At 47.3% G+C, this 18,668-nt stretch overlaps 1 protein-coding gene across 11 annotated transcripts in view; it reads right to left on the reverse strand.

Moving 5' to 3' along the window:
• GTF2I (general transcription factor IIi) overlaps window positions 1–18,188 on the reverse strand; it is a 107,667-nt gene extending 89,479 nt beyond the window's left edge. For 5 of the 11 annotated variants that reach the window (XM_064375644.1, XM_064375638.1, XM_064375642.1 and 2 more), the window contains exon 1: window positions 17,837–18,188. The gene's annotated coding sequence lies outside the window, so the exon portion shown is untranslated. Of the gene's footprint in view, window positions 1–7,250; window positions 7,353–17,836 lie in introns of those variants that run through there. The other 6 variants (XM_064375637.1, XM_064375641.1, XM_064375636.1 and 3 more) reach the window with 2 other exon arrangements.
• Window positions 18,189–18,668: the final 480 nt, after the last annotated feature.

Consider the following 18,668-nt stretch of genomic DNA (forward strand, 5'->3'; position numbering starts at 1 on the left):
TGGTGGCTCACACTAGAGTTCGCACCACTGCACTCCAGCCTCGGTGACAGAGTGAAACTCCATCTCAAAAAATTAAAAAAACATAGCTGGGCACAGTGGCTCACACCTGTAATCCCAGCACTTTGGGAGGCCAAGGCCGGAGGATCACCTGAGGTCAGGAGTTCGAGACCAGACAGACCAACATAGTAAAACCCCATCTCTACTAAAAATACAAAAATTAGCTGGGCGTGGTGATGGGCGCCCATAATCCCAGATACTCAGGAGGCTGAGGCAGGAGAATTGCTTGAATCCTGGAGGTGGAAATTGCAATGAGCCAAGATCGCACCACTGCACTCCAGCCTGGGCGAGAGCGAGAGACTCCATCTCAAAAAAAACAAAAGCCAGGCTCAGTAGCTCACACCTGTAATCCCAGCACTCTAGGAGACTGAGAGAGAAGGACGGCTTGAGCCCAGGAGGTGAAGGCTACAGTGAGCCATGATGGCACCACTGCACTCCAACCTGGGTGACAGAGCAAGCCCCTGTGTCCATTAAAGAGAGAAACAGATAGAATACTTTTACCAGAGAAATTTTCCATCCAAACATATTTTTTATCCCCTACTCCAAAAAATGCACGAAAGCCATGAGTCTCCAGTACTGGTGAAGGCGCTTCTGCCTGGGCCAGTATTTCAGGGAAGTTCTCTATCCCTGGTTTTCTGCTGTCTTCCGGCTTTCTGGCTGTCTTCATTCTTTGAGATCTAGTCTCTAGTTATTTTCTTGTCTAAGAGGAAAAACTGCAGAACTCAACTTACCTTTTTTCTTTTTTGAGATGGAGTCTTGTTCTGTTGCCCAGGCTGGAGTGCAGTGGCAGTGGTGCCATCTTGGCTCACTGCAATCTCCATCTCCACCTCCCGGGTTCAAGTGATTCTCCTGCTTCAACCTCTCGAGTAGCTGGGATTACAGGTGCCTGCCACCACACCCAGCTAACTTCCTTATTTTCAGTCGAGAGGAGGGTCTCACCATGTTGGCCAGGCCGGCCTTGAACTCCTGACCTCAGATGATCCACCCACCTCAGCCTCCCAAAGTGGTGGCATTACAGGCGTGAACTACCTGGCCAACCAATTCATTTTTTTAACAGCCACCAAAGCCAAGTTTCAACAAAATTAAATGACTAATGGCATCATCATATTCTTAAATGTATTCACTAACAGAACCATTTTGAGTCAGAAGAATAAAATAACTTCATGTATCACTTAATGCTAATGGAAAAATTAAAATGGCATCTCCAACTTTTAAAAAAAGTAATTTCCTCAAAACAGTAAGTGCTAAGAAAAACTTAAAACTCATCAAGTAAAATGTTAGATATTTTGTCCTGAAATGGTGCTTAAAATAAATGCAAAAGATCTAATACTAATAGTTGAATCAGCTGACTTTATTCTAAACCAGGATTCAGTTGCATTAAAATTAGATTATCATGTAATACTATATTTTGGCAATCTTTTAGGCCGCCTAAATCATTTTATCTCTGAAATTGTTGGGATTTTTTGTTTGTTTGTTTTTTGGAGGTGGAGTCTCACTCTAAAACCCAGGCTGGAGTACAGGGGCGTAATCTCGGCTCACTGTAACCTCCACCCCACCAAGTTCAAGCAATTCCCCTGGCTCCACCTCCTGAGCAGCTGGGATAACAGGTGCCTGCCACCACACCTGGCTAGTTTTTTTTTTGTATCCGTGGTAGAGATGGGGTTTTCTCATGTTGGCCAGGCTGGTCTCGAACCCCTGACCTCAAATGATCTGTCCACCTCAGCCTCCTCAAGTGTTGGGATTACAGGCATGAGCCACCACGCCCAGCCAAATTGTTGGTATTTAATATTTCCATGTTCTCCCTATAATTACTAAGTGCTAGAAGCCAAAACTAAAATTTGTTTTTCAGAAGAAAATTTATTCATCCCTAAAATGTCAGTATACATTTAATATGATCAGTTTGGATTGTAAACACAGACTTCATAAATGTCTTAATGTTTTTATTTAATTTTTTTCTTTTTTTTCCCTGGACATGTGGTTTGCACTAAATGTCTTAATTTTTTCAACAGACTACCATTTGTTCTAATTATGTCCACTGAGTAGCTTCTATAGAAAATGTGCAGTTGGAGATTTTTTTTTTTTTTTGAGATAAGGGTCTCACTATGTTGCCCAAGATGGGTGCAAACTCCTCAGCTCAAAAGATCCTCCCACCTCAGCCTCCCAATGCTGGGACTACAGGCATCTATCACCACGCCTGGCTACAGAAGATGTGCTTTTAATTTACTTTTTCAATGAGAATGTGTTTAAGGTAGTTTGCTACCTTAAACTTTGCTTTCGAATGACAGCAAAGAAATTAACTTCATATCTTGATATGTTTATTATAAATGGTTGACATCTGCTTGATACAATTTACAAAACAGATCTTTTATAACCTAAGAACAACTGATAACTTTTTTTTTTGAGACGGAGTCTCACTCTGTTGCCCAGAGTACAGTGGAGTACAGTGGCACGATCTCGGCTCACTGCAATCTCTGCCTCCCAGGTTCAAGTGATTCTCCTGCCTCAGTCTCCCGAGTAGCTGGCACTACAGACGTGTGCCACCATGCCCAGCTAGTTTTCTATTTTTAGTAGAGATGGGGTTTCACCATATTGGCCAGGATGGTCTCAAACTCCTGACACAGTGGTCTGCCCACCTTAGCCTCCCGAAGTGCTGGGATTACAGGTGTGAGCAACTGTGCCCGGCCAACTTTTTTTTTTTTTTTGAGACAGAGTCTCAACTCTGTCGCCCAGGCTGGAGTGCAGTGGTGCAGTCTCAGCTCATTGCAACCTCATCCTCCCGGTTTCAACCGATTCTGCTGCCTCAGCCTCCCAAGTAGCTGAGACTACAGGCATGTGGCACCACTCCCAGCTAATTTTTGTATTTTTAGTAGAGATGGGGTTTCACCATGTTGGCCATACTGGTCTCAAACTCCTGACCTCAAGTGATCCGCCCACCTCGGCCTACCAAAGTGCTGGGACTACAGGCAGGAGCCACCAAGCCAGGTGAACAGCTGATAACTTAAAAGACAATGTAAGAAAGAAAGAAAGAAAAAAAAGACAATGTAAATTGCCCGAGATAACCGAAATTACTAAGAATAGAATCCAGATCTATCCAACTGACTAGATGTCCTCAATTCTCCATTCTCTTTTCTTTTTGTTTTCTTCGTTTGTTTGTTTGAGACGGAGTCTCATTCTGTCACCCAGGCTGCAGTGCAGTGATGTGATCTCGGCTCACTGCAACCTCTGCCCCCCAGGTTCAAGCGATTCTCCTGCCTCAGCCTCCTGAGTAGCTGGGATTACAGGTGCCTGCCACCACACCCAGCTAATTTTTGTATTTTTAGTAGAGATGGGGTTTTGCTATGTTGGCAGGCTGGTCTCCAACTCCTCACCTCTAGAGATCTGCTAACCCTGGCCTCCCAAAGTGCTGGGATTACAGGCGTGAACCACAGTGCCCAGCCCCCCGTTCTCTTTCAAACCACACCATACACTGTAAAATTTAATCAGATTTTAAATATTTTTCAAATTCCACTATCTACAATTTTTTTTCTTTTTTTAACCACAGTTGCACATTATCTACAAATTTAAACTTCAGAAAAACATTAGGTTTTCAAGGGCTTAGACAACAACTATAATGGTATTTAAGTCCATGAGCTCCTCTCAAAGAAATCGGATTCCTCAATACTAAAAAGAGATATTTTCAGGCTGGGCGAGGTGGCTCATGCCTGTAATCCCAGCACTTTGGGAGGCCGAGGCAGGTGGATCACCTGAGGTCGGGAGTTTTGAGACCAGCCTGGCCAACATGGAGAAACCCCGTCTCTACTAAAAATACAAAATTAGCCAGGTGTCATGGCACATGCCTACAATCCCAGCTACTCGGGAGGCTGAAGAGGAGAACTGCTTGAACCCCGGAGGCACAGCTTGCGGTGAGCCAAGATCGCGTCATTGCACTCCAGATGGTGCAACGAAAGCGAAATTCAGTCTCGAAAAAAAAAAACTAAGTTAGTTATTGTTGATGCTACTGTTTTTGGTATTCTAGTCCAAACTCCAGCTTTGACATATCCTCCAATGGAGAGCTTCCTGTTTACTGTACATAACGTCTTAGAAAAGGTAGGTTCACCAGTGACTACCCTAGACCTGGAAGAGGCAGTACTTCTGTACTCCTTGCTTATACCGAACAATACTTTAATTCTAAGAGTTTATCTGCATGGGCTTAATAGGTATTTTCCCAAGGAAAATAAATTAGGTCAGCAATTCAGAGGTTCTGGGTTTTTTTGTTTGTTTTTGAGACAGTGTCTCACTCTTGTCCAGGCTGCAGTACAGTGGTGCAATCTCAGCTCACTGCAACCTACACCTCCCAGCTTCAAGCCGTTCTCCTGCCTCAGTCTCCCAAGTAGCTGGGATTACAGGGGTGCACCACCACACCCGGCTAATTTTTGTAATTTTAGTAGAGATGGGGTTTCACCATGTTGCCCAGGTGGTCTCAAACTTCTGAACTCAGGCAATCCACCCACCTAAGTCTCCCAAAGTGCTGGGATTACAGGTGTGAGCCACCATGCCTGGACATAGGTTCTGTTTCACAAATATTTAATAGCAGGATATAAACCATCACAATTTATATTAACGTATATTAACATATACACTTCAGCAGACAAGAAATAAAGCCAAAGAACTCATTTTAGTTCATTTGACTTTAATGTTTAACATATATATATGTGCATTTATAATTTAAACTTCATATATATATAAATGGCAAGTACTTCCAAATAAAATAAGAAATTCCTAAGCTAAATCGTTGATCAGGATTGATTTTTAAATCAAGAGCTTGAATTTTTTTTTTTTTCTTTTGAGACAGGGTCTTGCTCTGTCGCCTAGGCTGGAGTGCAGTGGCAGAGTCACAGCTTACTGTAGCCTCAACCTCCTGGGTTCAAGCAATCCTCCCACCTCAACCTTCACAGTAGCTGAGACTGCAGGTATGCACCACTATACTTGGCTAACTTATTTATTTTTTTGTTAGAGACAAGGTCTCACTATGTTGTCCAGGCTGTCAAATTCCTGTGCTCAAGCAATCCTCCCATCTTGGCCTTGGCCATGCCTAGCCAGCTGTGAAATTTTTCTAGCAGCTCATGCACACACATTTTAAGATAGCAAATTACTTTCTATCTGCTGAAATAAAGCTGGCAATTATATCAGAAAATAAATAGCCTGAAAGAAAAAATAAATTTGAAGGGTTAAGATATGAAATGATTTGTAACTGTGTTGTATTCATACTTAAAACTTTATAGTATGATGACCCCATTAAAAAAAAAAAAGGCCAGGTATGGTGGCTCATGCCTGTAATCCCAGCACTTTGGGAGGCCGAGGCGGGTGGATCATGAGGTCAGGAGTTCAAGACCAGCCTGGCCAACATGGTGAAACCCCGTCTCTACTAAAAATACAAAAATTAGCTGGGTGTGGTGGCGCCCGCCTATAATCCCAGCTACTCAGGAGGCTGAGGCGGGAGAATCGCTTGAACTTAAGGAGGCGGAGGTTGCAGTGAGTCAAGATCACACCATTGTACTCCAGCCTGGGTGGCAGAGCAAGCCCCATCTGAAAAAAATAAAAGAAAGAAACTCAGCTAATAGCTAAATTTCACTTTTTTAACAAGCCAGGTGAAGGAAAGAATGTCAAAATAATAAAGAAAAGACCTAGCTGGGCGCAGTGGCTCATGCCTGTAATCCCAGAGCTTTGGGAGGCCAAGGTGGGCAGATCACCTGAGGTCAGGAGTTCAAGAGCAGCCTGGAAATCATGGTGAAAACCCGTCTCTACTAAAAATACAAAAATTAGCTGGGTGTGGTGGCACCCGCCTATAATCCCAGCTACTCCGGAGGCTGAGGTGGGAGAATCGCTTGAACTTGGGAGGCAGAGGTTGCAGTGAGTCAAGATCACACTATTGCACTCCAGCCTGGGCGACAGAGTCAGACTCTGTCTCAAAAAAAAAGAAGGATCTGCCCAATCTGTGGATCACAAGTTCAGTTCTGAGTTTCACAGTAGCAAAAAGCACATCCTTAAAAAGCAAACAAACAAGAAAAAGTCTTACTAGCTATTTAGAAAGACCTATTATCCTTGCACCACAGCTTAAGACACCATTTTTGCATATGTATTAATTATACTTTTAAACTGATAGTCCAGATTTTTAAACAGCAGAAGCTGGCTCTGCCAACACAAAGAATGTGTCCCTTTGACATGACTCCAAATTTAAAACTCAGTTGCCTCTGGAAAACCCATTTGGAAGAGGAAATGAAAATCAAGTAGCTATTATCTAAAGGCCCATCTTTACTTTGTTCTTGAGGTGTTTTTCTTCTTTTCTTTTCTTTTCTTTTTTGAGATAGTCTCACTCTGTTGCCCAGCCTAGAGTGCAATGGCGCATGCCAGCTCCCTGCAACCTCCACCTACCAGGTTCAAGCAATTCTCCTGCCTCTGCCTCCCAAGTAGTTGGGACTATGGGCACACGCCACCATACCCAACTGATTCTTGCATTTTTAGTAGAGACGGGGTTTCACCTTATTGGCCAGGATGGTCTTGGTCTCTTGACCTCGTGATCCGCCCGCCTCGTCCTCCCGAAGTGCTGGGATTACAGATGTGAGCCACTGTGCCCGGCCATCTTTACTTTTTTAAATGCACTGTTCACAGAAGGCAAGCAACAGAGCAAAGCTATTATGAAGATCAGCTTTGCAATCAGGCAAAAGTTCTGAATTCAAGTCCTGTCTCCAACAGGTGACCCTGGGACTCTTTAATCCCAAATTTACTAGTCTGGAAAGTGACAACAGTCTGCATACTTACCTTACAAGATTGTTATCAGAAAATGTGTTAGTACTTGATAAAGTGCATCACAAAAGCATTCAGTGAATTGAGCAAGCATTTATAATTTAAGCTTCACTAAAATCGTTATTTTTAAAATATATGTACATATACCTATTAATTTACATAAAAACTCTTCAAATCCAAGCCTGATAAACTGAAAATGGCTTATTTCCCAACAAACTGCTTTAATTATCACTGCTAAATAAAATAACCTATTTTCTGAGAGAGCAGGAAAATTAATGAGGAAAGGATCAAAATAAATCACTGCTTTGAAATTAAGTGTGTGTACCATTTAAGGCATTTGTGCATGAAAATTTGCTTATGTCAAATTCACTTCTTAAAGATTATTTTATAATTTAAGTTTAAAAAGTCACCTTCCAGCTGGGCGTGATGATTCAGGCCTGTTCCCAGCACCTTGCGAGGCCAAGGCGGGTGGATCACTTGAGGTCAGGAGTTCGAGACCAGCCTGGCCAGTGTGATGAAACTCTGTCTCTACCAAAAAACACAAAGATTAGCTGGGCATTGTGGTACACAACCTGTAACCCCAGCTACTCAGGAGGCTGAGGTATCAGAATTGCTTGACCCTGGGAGGTGGAGGTTGCACTGAGCTGAGATTGAGCCACTGCACTCCAGCCTGGGAGACAGAGCATGACTGTCTAAATGAATAAATAAATAAATAAATAAGTAAACTAGCCTGGATATGCAAACTAAACTACAAGATTCTTTATCCTGAAGCTCTCAACGATGTCATTTGCTCATACCAGTATTTTCCAAGAAGAATGCGGTGTTCTGAGGCCTCATATGATGAGCCCATCAGTATGCTTAAGAAGTGAATAAATAGCTACTATTCCTGATTTGATAAAAGAGCCTGTCAGGGAGGTGGGGGAAAAAAAAAAAAGCCTGTCTCTTGGGCCAGGCACGGTGGCTCACACCTAAAATCTCAGTACTTTGGAAGACTGAGGTGGGAAAATCACTTGAGCCCAGGAGTTTGAGACCAGCATGGGCAACAGAGAGAAACCCCATCTCTATAAACATATATTATTTTTTAAAAATTTAAAATATCCCTTCTTAGCCAGGCGCAGTTGTTCATGCCTGTAATCTCAGCACTTTGGGAGGCCAAGGTGGGTGGACCACGAGGTCAGGAGTTCTGAGACTAGCCTGGCCAAAATGGTGAAACCCCATCTTTACTAAAAATACAAAAATTAGACAGCCATGGTGGTGGGCACCTGTAATCCCAGCCACTCACGGGGCTGAGGGAGGAGAATTGCTTGAACCCAGGAGGTGGAGGTTGCAGTGAGCCAAGATTACGCCACTGCACTCCAGCCTGGGTGACAGAGTAAGACTGTCTCTAAATAAATAAATAAATAAATAAGATCTCTAAGGACTGTGTATGCAAATGAGATCAAAACACAAGCAGCAATTCTCAAAAGCATGAAACCTATATAATCAGAAAACTTCCTAGGCTGTGTCTGCTAAACAGGGTTCAATATGACCAGGCATGTTATGGACCAAACTCTTCATCACGTTCCGCTTTTCCAAGTATACCATAATATAATCGTATATAGTTCTTACACACACACACACACACACACACACACACACACACAATGTGCTTTGCCATGCTACAAAACAAGAACTCCAAAAATCTCCAAAAGGATTAAAAACGAAGGAAATTCTAACACACAGATGAACTTGAGGATATGCTGCACTCCAGCCTGGGCAACAGAGCAGGACCCTGTCTCCAAAAACAAAAAAAGGAAAAAAGTTCTGAACCACTGAACTATACATACACTTTAAAATGGTTAAAATCAGGCTGGGCAGGGTGGCTCATGTCTCTGACCCCAGCACTTTGGAAGGCAGATGCAGGCAGACTCTTTGAGCTCAGGAGTTGGACACCAGCCTGGGCAACATAGTGAGACCCCCATCTCTACAAAAAATAAAAAATTTAGCTAGACGCGGTGGCATGCACCTGCAGTCCCAGCCACTCAGGAGGCTGACTGCGAGAGCATCTTGAGCCTCGGATGCAGAGGTGGCAGTGAGCCGAAACCATACCAGTGCACTCCAGCCTGGGCAACGTAGTGACGCCCTGTCCCTCCCCCCACCCAAAAAAAGGTTAAAATGGTAATTTTTATGTTAAATATATATTGCCACAATTTAAACAACAACAGGCCGGGCGTGGTGGCTCAAGCCTGTAATCCCAGCTCTTTGGGAGGCCGAGACGGGTGGATCACGAGGTCAAGAGATCGAGACCATCCTGGCCAACATGGTGAAACCCCATCTCTACTAAAAATACAAAAATTAGCTGGGCGTGGTGGTGCACGCCTGTAGTCCCAGCTACTCGGGAGGCTGAGGCAGGAGAATTGCTTGAACCCGGGAGGTGGAGGTTGTAGTGAGCCGCGATTGTGCCACTGCACTCCAGCCTGGTGCCTGGCGACAGAGTGAGACTCCGTCTCAAAACAACAACAACAACAACAACAACACTATAAGGAACCACTCCAAAGAAAGAGGCATTCATGGTGTAAATGGCAGACACAAATTTATTCTTCATAAAGGGGCAAATTCATCTTACAGGGTGTTCTTTCTTTTATAATTTTTGAGATGGAATCTCACTCTGTCACCCAGGCTGGAGTGCAGTGGCAAGATCTCGGCTCATTGCAACCTCCACCTCCTGGGTTCACGTGATTCTCGTGCCTCAGCCTCCCAAGCAGCTGGGATTACAGGCACCTGTCACCATTCCGGCTAATTTTTATATATTTAGTACAGACAGGATTTTGGGTTTTTGAGGTTTTTTTTTTTTTTTCCTTAAGATGGAGTCTTGCTCTGTTGTTCAAGCTGGAGTGCAGTGGCGCCATCTCATCTCACTGCAGCCTCCGCCTCCTGGGTTCAACTAATTCTCCTGTCTCAGCCTCCCAAGTAGCTGAGACTACAGGTACGCACCAGTAATTTTTAATTTTTCACTTCCAATACCTTATTTATTTTCCTGAAACCAAACACTGGTCTGAAAACTCAATCTAGATAAAATTCTACTCACATTATGTATGTGTTATAGTCAACAGTAAGAGCTAAATATCTAATATAACAAATTATAATGAACAACATATAAAGTGTAGCATTCTCAAGTTTCATCAGTCAAACTGTCAAGCTTTGATCAGGCACGGTGGTTTATGCCTATAATCCCAGCACTTTGGGAGGTGGAGGTGAGCAGATTACCAGAGGTCAGGAGTTCCAGACCAGCTTGGCCAACATATAATGAAACCCCTTCTCTACTAAAAAAAAAAAAAATACAAAAATAGCTGGGCATAGTGACGCATGTCTGTAGTCCCAGCTACTTGGGAAGCTGAGACGAGAAGAATCGCTTGAACCCAGGAGGCAAAGGTGGAGGTTGCAGAGAGCTGGATCATGCTGCTGCACTCCAGCCTGGGTGACAGGGCGAGACTCCATCTCTAAAAAACAAAACAAAACAATGTCACAGTCACAGGGGAAAATCCCAGAGAGGAACAAGTCCTTAACTCCCAGTTAATATTCTCCAGAGTTCTTGGAGATCTACACTGTATGTAGTCAATATGACTTCCCAAAAGTCTTTATAATAGTATTTTTATGACTGATACTTCTTGAGTGTCTACTACATGCCAGATAGCAATCTAAGCACTTAAACTCTATCCTTGCAACAGCCCTTAGAAGTGAAACATGTTCTATTATCATCATCTCCATTTTTAAAAATAGGGGCTGGGTGTGGTGGCTCAGGCCTGTAATCCCAGCATTTGAGAGGCCGAGCTGGGTGGATCACTTGAGGTCAGGAGTTGGAGACCAGCCTGGCCAACATGGTGAAACCTCGTCTCTGCTAAAAATACAAGTTAGCCAGGCGTGGTGGCACACGCCTATAATCCCAGCTACTTGGGAGGCCAAGGCACAAGAATCGCTTGAACCTGAGAGACAGGGGTTGGAGTGAGCCAAAATCATACCACTGTATTCCAGCCTGGGTGACAGGGCGAGTCACTATCTCAAAAAAGAAAAGGAAAAAAAAAAAAACGGAAACACACAAAGATGAAGTGAACTGCCTGAAGTCGCACAGCCAGGAAATGGCAAGGGCCAGGACTGGAATCGAAGCAGTCAGACTTCTTCAAACTTGTGTCTCTAGCCACTAAGCCATAAACCCTCTCTCAATTTATAAACTTGTTTTCCCTCTCATGATGTGCTTTTTAAGTAACTAATTCTTTAAAAATCCTATAGAGTGCTAGCCGGGTCCAGTGGCTCATTCCTGTAATCCAGGACTTTGGGAGGCTGAGGCGGGTGGATCACTTGAAGTCAGCAGTTTGAGACCAGCCTGGGCAACATGGGGAAACCCCATCTCTACTAAAAATACAAAAATAAGCCGGGCATGGTGCCCCACACCTGTAATCTCAGCTACTCAGGAGGCTGAGGCAGGAGAATAGCTTGAACCTGGGAGGTGGAGGTTGCAGTGAGCTGAGATCGCGCCACTGCACTTTCAGCCTTGGTGACAGAGGGAGACTCCATCTCAAAAAATAAATAAATAAAAATTCTAGAGTCTTTAATCAAGTTACAACCAAAGAAGGAGTCAACCCTCCAACAATTCTGACAGTTCCTGGCTGTATCGAACTTTCTCTTACTTTCTCAGTAAGCCAAAGTGGTAAAAAACAAATGAGTACTCCCAGAAACAGGCATGGAATACCAAAACAAGAGTTTTACAAAGGAAAAAAAGAAAAAGAAGAGAAACAGGAGGATTGCAGAAAGGAGAATTCCAGAACAAAAGGAAAACAGTGAAGGACGAAAGAGGAAGAATGGAGAATGAAGAATTACCAAGGCAATACCTTTACCTCTTCCAATGATATATTCACACACTTTTTACAGGATACACACATCTCACCAGACATGGTGGCTCATGCCTGTCATCCCAGCACTTTGGGAGGCTGAGGCACATGGATCACCTGAGGTTGGGAGTTTGAGACCAGCTTGACCAACATAGTAAAACCCTATCTCTACTAAAAATACAAAAATTAGCCAGGTTTGGTGGCAGGCGCCTGTAGTCCCAGCTGTTCAGGAGACTGAGGCAGGAAAACTGCTTGAACCCAGGAGGCAGAGGTTGCAGTTAGTCAAGACTGCACCACTACACTCCAGCCTGGGCGACACAGCGAGACTCCGTCTCAAAAATAGTAATAATAAAATAAAATAGAGGCCAGGCATGGTGGCTCACGTCTGTAATCCCAACACTTTGGGAGGCCGAGGCAGGCGGATCATGAGGTCAAGAGATTGAGACCATCCTGGCCAACATGGTGAAACCTTGTCTCTACTAAAAGTAGAAAAATTAGCTGGGCATGGTGGTGCATGTTTGTAGCCCAGCTACTGGAGAGGTGGAGGCTGCAGTTAGCCAAGATCGCGCCACTGCACTCCAGCCTGGCAACAGAGCAAGACTCTGTCTCAAAAAATTAAAAATAAAATAAAAAACACACATCCTCTAAGACACTAAGGCGTTTCACTCCCCCAGGTAGGTAGCCTCAATACACTTTAGTTAACGGAGTATGAGTCTACATATAGCTATGCTGCCAGTTTAAGCCTACTGATTCCCAGGTATCTCAACTCTACAATTAGAATAAGCAACTGATTAGGTGTATTTTCTACTTTCTTTCAGTTATTAACAATGAATAAGCGTCACTCCATAAATTAACTGGGCTCAGTGGTTCATGCCTGTAATCTCAGCACTTTGGGAGGCCAAGGCAGTGGTCAGGAGTTGCAGACCAGCCTGGCCAACATGGTGAAACCCCATCCCTATGAAAAAATACAAAAACATTAGCTGGGCATGGTGGCACATGCCTGTAGTCCCAGCTAGTCACAAGGCTGAGGCACAAGAATCTCTTGAGCCCGGGACGCAGAGGTTGCAGAGTCGAAATGGCGCCACTGCACTCCAGCCTGGGTGACAGAGCAAGACTCCGTCTCAAAGCAAAACAAAAAATGCTTTCCCTCAGACTGACATAAAAATGATTTGACATGCATTTATTTAAGCCAGTGGTAAGACAATTTCATGTTAATTACACCACCCCAGTTATGAAGCATATTGCAAAAGCTCATGTTTATGTAAAACATTCGTGTCATCAACAAAGAATGAAAAAATGGTAGAAATCAATTAGGTAAAATGCAATGCAAATAGCTGGTAACCAGTAATAACAGAAAAGATTAAGTGTTTAGTAATTGTTCAGTGTTCAGCTCCTTTAGGTAATAACTTGTCCACCTATAGGTCATCGAAAATTCTACAACATAGCAGGATGGTGGCCATGGAAGTTGGGATCCCCTGAGGAGTGTGTACAGCTCGCCTAAGGGTGTCGGGGCAGGGGAAGAGGGGGGTCATTAACTGTAAACTAAAACCATTCTTCTCACCTAATCTGCAGTTATTTTCCCAAGAAAGAAATCCATTATCATTTTAAAAACTTAAAAATCTTTCTCAGCAAGAATTAACACCCTTCCCACCCTGCAAAAAGAACCTCCAAAGCCTACATTTAAATGGCAGTAATTGTAGTCATATTTGAGTTAGCTGAATCGTTGGAGGGGTGCATGGCAGAGGACCCCCAGCACACAATGGCCCCCTGACCCCTGCTCCAAGGACCAAAACTACAAGCTGTGGCCCCATCACTCAAACCTGCTGTGTGGTAGGTGTGGGACGCTTTGGGCATCTGAAGAAGATAATATAACAAACGCCTGTGCTGTAATTGAATAAATAAATGAGAGTGGGAAAAAGCCAAGCTTAACACAGATTTCCAATTTTATTCTGCACTTAAATCCATGCCCCTTTTTAAACTGGAGATCTATGAAACTTTTAACTTTCTAATCATCACTAACAGGAATTCTCAATTCTCAGCCAGTTTTCCAAGCAAGCTACAGTCGGTGGTCCAAATTATTTTCGATTCTTGAAGGTCTAATTTTATTTTATTTCTTTATTTTTATTTTTTTGAGACAGAGTCTCGATCTGTTGCCCAGGCTGAAGCGATCTCATCTCACTGCAACCTCTGCCTCCCGGGGTTCAAGTGATTCCCCTGCCTCAGCCTCTCAAGTAGCTGAAACTACAGACACTCGCCACCACACCCGGCTAATTTTTGTATTTTTAGTAGAGACAGGATTTCGCCATGTTGGCCAGGCTGGTCTCAGACTGCTGACCTCAAGTGATTCACCCGCCTCAGCCTCCCGAAGTGCTGGGATTATACAGGCGTGAGCCACCGCACCTGGCCAAGATCTAATTTTAAAATAAGGAAAAGCAAGTATCTCCAATATATTTCCCTCCCTTCATTTTGCACCATTGTGAATGGCTCCCAAAGGGCTGTGCGGGGAGCAGCTGCCATCAACACCACCTGGGGAACTATTAGAAATGCAAATTCTCGGGCAACACCCCAGATCAGCAAAATCAGCCTGGGAAGTGGGGCCCAGTAAGTGGAATCCTCACATGCCAGCGCTCCTGGGGACACCCAGGAGCCTTGGCTTAGGGGTTGAGTCACATTGCCCACCCAGGTTCATGTAAGCAAGAGTACAGAACTCTCCAACTTTCGTTCCGCTCTATAGAGTAGAATTACAGACTTGTTACAAAGATCAAATAAGAAAAATGCTGTACATCCAAAGCGCTCAAGAGCCACAGCTGGCACAGAAGACACTCAATGTTAGCAGCATTGCTGCTGCCACAGGCAAGGCACTAGGACAATGCCAAACTGGAAGGAAGTGGGGGGAGAAAGAAAAAGGAGGAAAAGGCTTCTTGTCCCTGCCCCTTGGAGCTTAACACCCAGTGGCAAGGCCACATGCAAAGAAAAATAAAGGTGCCCTTTGCCAGGCATAGTGGCGCATGCCTGTAATCCCAGCTACTTGGGAGGCTGAGGCAGGAGAATCGTGTGAACCCGGGAGATGGAGACTGCAGTGAGAAGGAGAGAAAGAGGGAGGAAGGTAGAAAAAAAGCAAGGAAGCAAGGAATCGAGGGGAGGGGAGGGGAGGGAAGGAAGGAAGGAAGGAGGAAGGAAAATGAAGGTGCCCTGTGAGGAAGAGGGGCACACAAGTTGATTGGGAGACTATAAGAGAAGACCTTAGGCTGGTACGGTGGCTCACGCCTGTAATCCCACCACTTTTGGAGGCCAAGGAGGTGGATCACTTGAGGCCAGGAGTTCGAGACCAGACTGGCCAACATGGTGAAACCCCGTCTCTATTAAAAATTAAAAAATTAGCCAGGCGTGACGGCAGTCCCAGCTACTCAGGAGGCTGGGACAGGAGAATCGCTTGAACCCAGGAGGTGGAGGTTGCAGTGAGCCAAGATCAGCCACTGCACTCCAGCCTGGGTGATAGAGTGTGACTCTCTCAACAACAACAACAACAAAAAAAAAAAAAAAAAAAGAAAGAGAGAGAAGACCTTACTTAAGAAGTGGCTGCATATGAGCAAGAAAGATTTCCATAGCCTGAAAAAAGTCATTCCATGCAAAAGGCCAAGATCTCAAGAAGCAGGAGAAATGAAAGCCAAGGCAACAGCCCCGAAAAATCCTGTAGCAGGAAATAAAATCAGTCATCCCACACCCTAGGCTTCAACTCCGCAGGGCCCTCTACCTGCACGTTCTCATTTGCAAACTAACTTCCCCTTTTGTTCCCTGAAGGCCTGGAGACTTCTCCTCTGCACTGTTGGCTGATCAAGCCATTGTCTGCAGCTAAGTTGAATTTAAAAGAGCAGAGGCCAGGAGTGGTGGCAAGCTAGTACTCCCACCACTTTCGGAGGCCTAAACGGGAGGATCACCAGAGGCCAGGAGTTCCTGACCAGCCTAGGCAACACGGGAAGACCCCAGCACTTTAAAAAATATTAAAAATTAGTCAGGCATGACCGGGTACAGTGGCTCCCACCTGTAATCCCAGCACTTTGGTGGCAGGCCGAGGCGGGCAGATTGCTTTGAGCTCTGGAGTTGCAGACCAGCCTGGCCAACATGATGAAACCCCATCTCTACTAAAAATACAAAAACTAAAGCCAGGCTCGGTGGCTCACGCCTGTAACCCCAGCACCTTGGGAGGCCAAGGCAGGCGGATCACCAGAGGTCGGGAGTTCGAGACCAGCCTGACCAATGTGGAGAACCCCGTTTCTACTAAAAATACAAAATTAGCTGGGCGGGGTGACACATGCCTGTAATTGCAGCTACTGGGGAGGCTGAGGCAGAAGAATCGCTTGCACCCGGGAGGCGGAGGTTGCAGTGAGCCAAGATCGTGCCACTGAACTTCACCCAGAGCAACAAAAGCAAAACTCCATCTCAAAAAAAAAAAAAAAAAAAAATTAGCCGGGCATGGCGGCACGTGCCTTTAGTCCCAGCTATTTGGGAGGCTGAGACAAGAGAATCGGCTGAACCCAGGAGGCGGAGGTTGCAGTGAGCCAAGACTGCGCCACTGCACTTCTGCCTGGGCAGCAACTGCAAAACCCCATTTCAAAAAAAAAAAAAAAAAAATTAGCCCCGCATGGTGGCAGACATCTGTAATCCAGCTACTCAGAAAGCTAAGGCAGGAGAACTGCTTAAACCCGGGAGGCACAGGTTGCAGTGAGACAGGATCATGCCACTGCACTTCAGCCTGGGTGACACAGCAAGACTCCGTTTCCAAAAAAAAAAAAAAAAAATTAGCTGGGCATGATAGCATGCGCCTGTAGTCCCAGCCACTAGGGAGGCTGAAGCAGGAGGATCGCTGGACCCCAGGCGCTGGAGGTTGCAATGAGCTATGACCTATGATTATGCCACTGCACTTCAGCTAGGGCAACACAGAGAGACCCTGCTTCTAAAAGAAAAATTAGGCCAAACGCGGTGGCTCACACCTGTAATCCGAGCACTTTGGGAGGCCAAGGTGGGAGGATCGCTTGAGTCTCTAGGGGTTCAAGACCAGTCTGGGCAACACAGTGAGACCGAGTCTCTACAAATAATTTTTAATTTTTTTTTTTTTTTTTTTTTTTAAAGAGGTAAGTCGGCCAGAGTCGCGCATCCGCAAGAGTGGACACTACTCCAACACCCCATATCTGAACATCACCCGCCGCAAATGAGCGCAAAATCATAACTTAGGGTGGACAAAATTCACTACAGGAAAAGGCAAAACTTGGAATAAGAAAAAGTGGAGTAAGGGAGCGGCAAGGAGCCAGCTATTTCCATTTCATTTTCCTTCTTCCTCTGCACTCCCGTCGTCTGGGTGCTGGCCGAACCTAGACGGCTTAATTTTCATGGCCTAAGGCTGAGGTTTTCCTTCCGGTCATTGTGTTTATTTCCCCCAAAGAACAGGCCCGGCGGGACAGGCGCGCCGGGTCGGCCCGGGACAAAGCCCACTGCGGGCTCCACCTGGGAGTGGGGCGGGGCGGGGGGCGGTGCTCCCGCTCCCCCGCCCGCCGCAGTTACCAGGCAACGCGCGGCCCCGCCCCCGCGCCGGTCGGCCAATCCCGCGCGTCTGCTGCCCCGGCGCAGGAGCCCCAGATACACCAGGCGAGCGCGACCCCACGGCGGCTCGGGCCTGGCACCGCGCGCGCCCCCGCACCGCCCAGCCGGCCAATCAGCGCGGCGGGGCATGCGCAGCCCGCGGGGCCGCTCGCTCGCTCGCGCGCGGGACCGCACGCGCGAGGCGCCTCCCCCACCCCACGCCGGCCGGCGCGCGCGCCCCTCCCCCACGCGCACCCAGGCGCGCGCGTGCCACTGTCGTCCCCCGCGACCGCGTCCGTGCCGCCCCACCCCCATTGCCTCGTCTCGGCCACTGCCAAGGCCGGCGGGGGCTCGAGGCCCAGCGAGGCGGTGGGGGTGGGGGGAGGAGGCAGGGGCGCCCCCCAAGGCCCCACAACACGCGCGGCCGGCCACGGCTCCCAGGGCCCTGTCCCTCCAGGCCCCGGCGGGGCAAAGTCTCCAATAAAGGCCCCCCGCTCGCAATGGCCCCCCGAGATGGGGGCGGAGGGCGCGGGGATGAGGCGAGAGGGACTCACCCGAGTGCGGCCGCCTCCAGGCAGCGCTGGGGACTGGGGTGCCGAGGGGAGGCGAGTGTGGGCCGCGCGCACGCTACGGCCGCCGCGGAGCAGCCTCGGCTGAGGGGAGCTGGCGAGCGGGCGGGAGGCGAGAGGGGGCGAGGGGCCCGTGCTTGTCGGCCGCGCTCCTGTCACCGCCGCATGGCCGCCCCGCAGGCAGGGCCTCGCTCAGCGCCTTGATCCGATCACTGGGGGACAGAGGCAGAGGCCGGGGTGACCGCGGCAGGCGGGCGGCCGCGGCTGGAGAGCGCGTGCGGGGAAGCGGGGGGGCGACCGGTGGCCCCTTTTCTCTGCTCTCCCAGCTTCTCTCTCACCCTCCTCCTCCTCCTTTTTTTTTCTTTTTTTTTCTTTTTTTTTTGTTCCTCGAAGACGCGCTGCGCGTGCGCACCCGCAGCGCCGCCCAGCGGGAGTTGTAGTTTCAGATCCGTTCCCCGTTAACGCGGCGGCGGGGGCTGGGGACTACAGCTCCCAGGAAGCACCGCGTCGGCGAGCCCCGAACCCGAGGACGAGGCGAGCGCGGCGCCCGGCCCTCTCCGGCAAGGGCTGTCAATGGAGGCGAGGGTGGTGGGAGCGAGAACATGGCTGCACCTGGGGCCTGCGCGGCCGACCGGGTGGGGGAGGGGAGCCGGGGTGCACGAACGGAAATCTGGACGGGTGGTGGCTCCGGCTTCGTTCCTGCCGCGCGCCAGCCGCCGTCCAAGTCCCCCACTGGCTCTTGCACCCCACATTCCTTGCAAATTGCGAAGCCGGGACGCTGCAAAACCCGGGGAGCCCTGTGCCGGCCCGTCGCCCT

The sequence above is a fragment of the Aotus nancymaae genome, unplaced genomic scaffold, assembly GCF_030222135.1.
Source record: "Aotus nancymaae isolate 86718 unplaced genomic scaffold, 86718_ANA_hifiasm-v0.15.2.pri h1tg000012l, whole genome shotgun sequence".
Classification (NCBI taxonomy): Eukaryota; Metazoa; Chordata; class Mammalia; order Primates; family Aotidae; genus Aotus; species Aotus nancymaae.